This window comes from Bos taurus, chromosome 12, assembly GCF_002263795.3.
Source record: "Bos taurus isolate L1 Dominette 01449 registration number 42190680 breed Hereford chromosome 12, ARS-UCD2.0, whole genome shotgun sequence".
Lineage (NCBI taxonomy): Eukaryota > Metazoa > Chordata > Mammalia > Artiodactyla > Bovidae > Bos > Bos taurus.
The window spans coordinates 72,626,394-72,633,253 of record NC_037339.1 but is presented as its reverse complement, the minus strand read 5'-3'; positions in this window follow the sequence as shown (position 1 = coordinate 72,633,253).

Genomic DNA, 6,860 nt, shown 5'->3' with positions numbered 1-6,860 from the left:
CACACCCTGCAAACATTGTTAAGTTCAGGTGACACTTTTCAGCTAGCCAGCATTTCTCTATGGATAACAGTGTATATTGACTCACATTTAAAAGCCATCTCTTTGAGTCAACTAGTGAAACAAGAAAGCCATCCAGTCATGGCAACCACTGTGTGCACAGACCAACACAAAACGACCAATTCAGTTTTCCTGATATGTAATTTCAAAGACTTAAATAGTTCTGTAGTTGTGGTATTGGTTGGCAACAAAAGTGCCCACAACATATCCTCATGCACATCCTCCTGAAAATATAGCTCATAGAAGCAAGCATTGTTGTCTTTTTGTCAACATCAGTAGACTTATTCAGTTGGATTGCATACCATGGTGACTCATTAATCTTTCCTACAATTGTGTCTCAATATCCTCTGCTGTTTCACCAATTCATCTAGCTATGCTGCTACTGTTAAGTCGCTTCAGTCATGTCTGACTGTGCGACCCTGTAGATGGCAGCCCACCAGGCTCCCCCGTCCCTGGGATTCTCCAGGCAAGAACACTGGAGTGGGTTGCCATTTCCTCCTCCAATGCATGAAAGTGAAAAGTGAAAGTGAAGTCACTCAGTCATGACCGACTCTTAGCGACCCCATGGACTGCAGCCCACCAGGCTCCTCCGTCCATGGGATTTTCCAGGCAAGAGTACTGGAGTGGGGTGCCATTGCCTTCTCCATCATCTAGCTATGGTACTAGCCAAAAGAGGGAACGGTGCCACCTTTTGAACTGCAGCCTCTCCTAAAAGTTCATGAAAGCTGTCCTTAGCAACAGGCAGGATTGACTCTTCAGTAGGAGTGAAGGGCTTTTTAACTTTAGCAATGATGTTCACCACTAAGAATGATGCTCTCAGTGCAGACACATTTGATGAAGTTGTGACCATCACTAATTGCTTCTGTTCTTCGTGTTCACATATTTCCTTATGAAAAACTCCAAAGGCTTGTCTTTCAATGCAGGGTGATGTTTTCCATGTGAAAACAGTTGTGACGGTTTTGTGGCTTCATTGCATAACTGGTTGCAAATATATGTGTTGCACTTAACCTGTAATTGAAGTAGAACTCTTGATATTTTATCTTAATTGAAGTTTTCTTTTGTTGGCAGTCTTAGACTCTTCTGCTGTCTCATCATTGGGTCTCTCCCCCTTATCAAAGAAGCTCTGACTCTGTTTTTTACTCATTTTGGCTAAAGTTAGCTTGTGGGCTTACCTAAACTGTGACAGAGACAAGTATGCAGTACAGGAAAGAGGCACTGATGGAAGTAATGGGCAGGTCTTGTGCACAGTAAAATTAGTGTCAGATTCTGCCTTAAAGCCTATCATGAGATGCAGCTGTGCAATTGAAGTACCAACTCATGTGCTACTGTACGGCCGGCCAACAGATGCAGCTTGTCACTTGCCACTCATTGAAAGGGTCTTGATATGAGTCTGCAAGCAATTGGCTTATTACAGACCCTCTGCTGTCAACCTCTCTGCTAATGATAATCGTACTTGCAGATGCTCCCCAGTGCTAGCGTCATCACTTCAGCTCCACCTCAGATCATAATGTATTAGATTCTCACAAGGAGTGCTCAACCTAGATCCCTCACGTGAGCAGTTCACAGTAGGGTTCATGCTTCTATGAGAATCTAATGCTGCTGCTAATCTGACAGGAGGTAGAGATCAGATGGCAATGTGAGTGATGAGAAGTGGCTCTAAATACCCATCAAGCTTCTCTTCCTTGCCCATTGCTCACCTCTTGCTCTGTGGCCAGGGGTTGGGAACTCCTGCTGTAGACCATATAATAATTTATAGTTTGCACAGATACAGATTTCCCCTATGATCCCTTAGATTTATTTGGAAATGAATCAAGTCCAACAAGATTTAATTTCTCCTTAGATGTTGTTTTGTCAATGGCTGGCTTCATTAACTCAGCATAATATATTCAATGTTCATCCATGTTGTGGCATACATACATGTATCTATCTTTACAAATAATATCCTATTGCATGTACAAGATTTTATTTATCCATTCATTAGGTGGTGTACACTTGCTTCCTCCCACCCCTAACACCCCTAATTATTACCTTTTCATGAATAATGGTGTTATACCATTAGTAACTAAGTTTTCATGTGGGCATATGTTTTCATTTATCCTGGATAGATAACTATGAGCAGAATTTCTGGGTTATGTGGTAACTTTGTGGTTGTACCATTTTACATTCCCACCAGCAATATATGAGAATTCCAGTTTCTGTACATCCTTTCCATCACTTGTTATTGTTCTTTTAGTTGTAGTATTGAACAATTTCAGATCAGTAAACAAGTGCAGATAGAGGTCTTATGACATCTCCCCCATGTTTGTAAGCTCTGTGTCTGGCCTAGTGGTCCTGCACCTGAAAGGCATTCACTGAACACCTGTTCAAAACAAAAAGTTTTTGTTGTTGTTTTTTAATTGAAAGGTAATTGCTTTATAGAATTTTTTAGTTTTCTGTCATGCATCAACAAGAATCAGCCATAGGTATACCCGTGTCCCCTCCCTCCCGGATCTCCCTCCCATCTTCCTCCCCACCTCACCCTTCAGCCTTTCGCAGAGTCCATGTTTGAGGTCCCTGAGTCATACAGCAAATTCTCATTGGCTATCTATTTTACATATGGTATTGTGAATTTCTATGTTACTTTCTCCATACATCTCCCCTTCTCCCTCCTCTCCTCCCATTCTATCCATAGGTCTGTTCTTTATGTGTGTTTCTCCATTGCTGCACTGAAAATAAATTCATCAGTGCCATCTCTTCAGATTCCATATATATGTGTCAGTATACAATATTTATATTCCTCTTTCTGACTTACTTCACTCTGCATAATAGGCTCTAGTTTCGTCCACCTCATTAGAACATATTCAAATCTGTTCCTTTTCATGGCTGAGTATTGGAGAAGGAAATGGCAACCCACTCCAGTGTTCTTGCCTGGAGAATCCCAAGGATGGGGGAGCCTGGTGGGCTGTCGTCTCTGGGGTCACACAGAGTCGGACACGACTGAAGCAACTTAGCAGCAGCAGCAGCAGCAGCAGCAGCAGTACTAGTCCATTGTATATATGTGTGCTGCAGATTCTCTATCCATTTATATGTTGATGGACATCCAGGTTGCCTGCGTGTTCTCGCTATTGTAAACAGTGCTGCAATGAACATTTGGTACGTGTGTCTTTTTCAGTTTTTATTTCCTCCGGGTATATGCCTAGGGGTGGGATTGCTGCGTCATATGGTGGTTTTATGCCTGGCTTTTTAAGGAGTCTCCATACTGTCTCCCATAGTGACTGTATCAGTTTACATTACAAGAATGTTCCCCTCTCTCCATACCCTCTCCAGCATCCATTGTTTTTAGGCTTTGTGATGATGGGCACTCTGGTGTGAGGTGGTAACTTCTTGTAGTTTTGATTTGCATTTGTCCAATAACGAGTGATGTTGAGCATCTTTTCGTGTGCCTGTTACCCATCTGTATGCCTTCTTTGGAGAAATGTCTCTTCAGGTCCCTTTCCCACTTTTTGATTAGGTTGTTTGCTTTTCTGGTATTGAGTTGTATGAGCTGCTTGTATATTTTAAAATGAATTCTTTATCAGTTGTTTCCTTTGCTATTATTTTCTCCCATTCTGAGGGTTGTCTTTTCACTTTGTTTGTAGTTTCCTTTGATGTGCAAAAGCTTTTAAGTTTAATTAGGCAGTGCTTGTTTACTTTTGTTTTTATTTCCATTATTCTAGGAGGTGGGTAGGAGATCTTGCTTTGATTTATGTCATCGAGTGCTCTGCCTATGTTCTCCTCTAAGAGTTTAATAGTTTCTGGTCTTACAATTAGGTCTTTAATCCACTTTGAGTTTATCTTTGTGTATGGTTTGAGGTAGTGTTCTAATTTCATTCTTTTGCATGTAGCTGTCCATTTTTCCAGCACCACTTACTGAAGTGGCTGTCTTTGCCCCATTGTATATTCTTGCTCCCTTTGTCAAAAATTAGGTACCCAGAGGTGGGTGGGTTCATCTCTGGGTTCTCTATCTTGTTCCATTGTTCTATATTTCTGTTTTTGTGCCAGTACCATACTGTCTTGATTACTGTAGCTTTGCAGTTTAGTCTGAAGTCAGGAAGGTTGATTCCTCCAGCTCTATTCTTCTTTTTTGGATATTCAGGGTCTCTTATGTCTCCATATGAATTGCGAATTTTTTTGTTCTAGTTCTGTGAAAAGTGCCATTGGTAATTTGATCGGGATTGCATTGAATCTGTTGATTGTACTTAGTAGTATAGTCATTTCAAAACAAACAGAGTTTTATTTGTATTTGTTTTAGCTTTTACAAAATACTTTCACAAATTCTGAGGCTGACAGTAACCCTGTTGGAAGCAGGATGAGTGAAGCATCTAGAGCTCTGGTCCCTTGGCTCCAGAGCCAGTCCTCTGAACAGTGTAACATTGGATTTGAACATTTCTTCTAAATATCATAGTGGTGTATGTTCAGAAAATAATGCTAAGAAGTTTCAAAAAATCTTAATTAAAAAAAAAATACAGCAGAAGCTGTAGGGACTGAGTGTATTTGACAGTTTGGAGACACTAATTATGGTCTTGAGACAGTTGTGGGGACCAAAGAGAACAGTCTGGGGAAGTGTGACAAGAGAAGTCAGTAGACTTCCAACTTCAGCAAGCAATTTATTCTTCTTTGAAGTAGAGGTAGTAGCTGAACATTTATAGGGATGGAGAAATGTAGAGAATTTCCAAGAGAACTGGAAATCAAGTGAGGAGTGATTATTTAGGTTGTTTGATTGCATTATCTGAGAAAGAGTTAACACCAGAAAGATGGGTAATTGGAAGTTGACAATTTTCAGCTTTGTCTTCCTTTTTTCAATAGAAAACTTCAAATATGCATGAGATATCAAAAAAAATAGTATAATAAACCAACAGCATGCCCATCAATACAAAATTATCAACAGTTTGCCATTCTTATATGTTTGAGTTATTAAAAACATTTGAATACATTAAGGGTTTCTTTAAAATTAATTTCCCCTTCAGCTTTATTGAGGTCTAATTGATGATCAAAAATTGTATTTATTTAGATGTACAACTTGATGACTTGACATACATATACATTGTGAAATGCTCATCATACCAAGCCAATCAATATATCTATCACTTCACATTTTAATCATTTAATTTTTTCTCTCTTGTATGTTGAGAACTCCCAAACTCTACTCTCTCAGCAAATGAAAAGGACACAGTACTGTACTGTCAACTGTAACCAAATTGCTGCACACTAGTTCTGCAGGACATATTCATCTTGCATAACTGAAGCTAAAAGTCGTTATTAATAACACCATTTTAGCCAAGGTACATGGGAAATTATCAAAGAATATTGAGGTGATCTTATTATAAGCACCACAAACTTTGATCTTCCTTCATTTAGAATAAAAGGGAAGAGAAGCTGCTGAGCTGGTAAGATGACCACACAAATAACTTATCACTTATGAGTGGGAGCCCAAGATTTTATTCTCAGCCCTACAGCATTGATTCATTCAGATAGCATATTCCAGACACTTTTCACACACTGACCATCCAACAGTGAGACAGTCATGCTGGACTTGGACTTGAATCCAAATCAAAATTCATCATTTACTGATTCAAAGATCTTGGAGAATGCTGTCCTTGAGCCTCATCTTTCTCATCTGTAAAATAGAGATAATACCTTCTTGAATAGGGCATTGTGGGAGGTAAAAGTGAATTAAGTTTCCCACAAATGCACATAACCTGTATTCTGTAACATATTGCCACTATTACTCCACTAGGCAGGCCCTGAGCTCATGATGAAAGAAATCATAAGGCAATCTCTCTGTCCCAAATTTCTCTTCAAAGAGGGCAGCAAAAAGCTCACAGAGGTCCCCCCACAATGTAACCTGTGAAATGCAAGACACCTCACATATTGTGGCAATGTTTCAAAATCATTTGAAGTCTTCTAATCTTTTGTTACATTTGTTTAAGTCTTATAGGTCTACAAACATAATCTGTGCTAAACCCTTTTGTTGGCCATCGTCAAATGTTTGGTGCCTGGTTTGTATTGGCCAAACCAAGCCCTTGTGCCCAATGTACACTGAGGTGATATGAACTGAAATGTTGGTGTTCTGAGCAGAGAAAGGTTTATTGCAAGGGCCAAGCAAGGAGTAAGGATGCTCATGCTCAGAAGGCTGGAACTCCCCAGTGGATTTCAGGGGAGGTTTTTTAAAGGCAGTCTAGGGGAGAGAGTGGAGAGTACTTGATTTAGCTCATGCACTATTCTTTGCTTGATGTTGAGGAGCACGGTAATGCAACAGGGGTTATCATCATAAATCCTTAGGTTCAAGTTTATCATGGTCATCATGCAGTTAACTTCTTCCACCTGGTGGACTTTTTAGCATCTGCAAAACAACTCGGGAATGTGCACCAAACATATTATCTGTAGCCTTCTGGGAGGAACTAAAGATTCTGTGACTGCAGTATGGCTAATCTATTGATAAAGTTTTTTATTTTATTTTATTTTTTTTATTACTTGTTCACATTTTTCCAGTCATTAATTCTTGAGCCAGCCTTTTGTGATTCAGATGAGGCCTGGGAGACTGAAGATTTTCTACAAACAAGAGACAGGCAGAGGGCATGGGGTTGGGGTAGGATCTATCCCAGGAAGGCCCCACTAGGTTCTGCTTCATTACAGTTGGAGAACTTCCCACAGGGCCCTTGTTTGGTTTTGATGAGGGCAGAGGGCCCAGAGAGGAGGCTTCTATCTCCTTCTGCTAGCTTTCTCCAGGTTTCCTCTGCAGCCCATGGGGAGCCTCTGAGCAGCAGAGATGGGCAGGGCCTGAG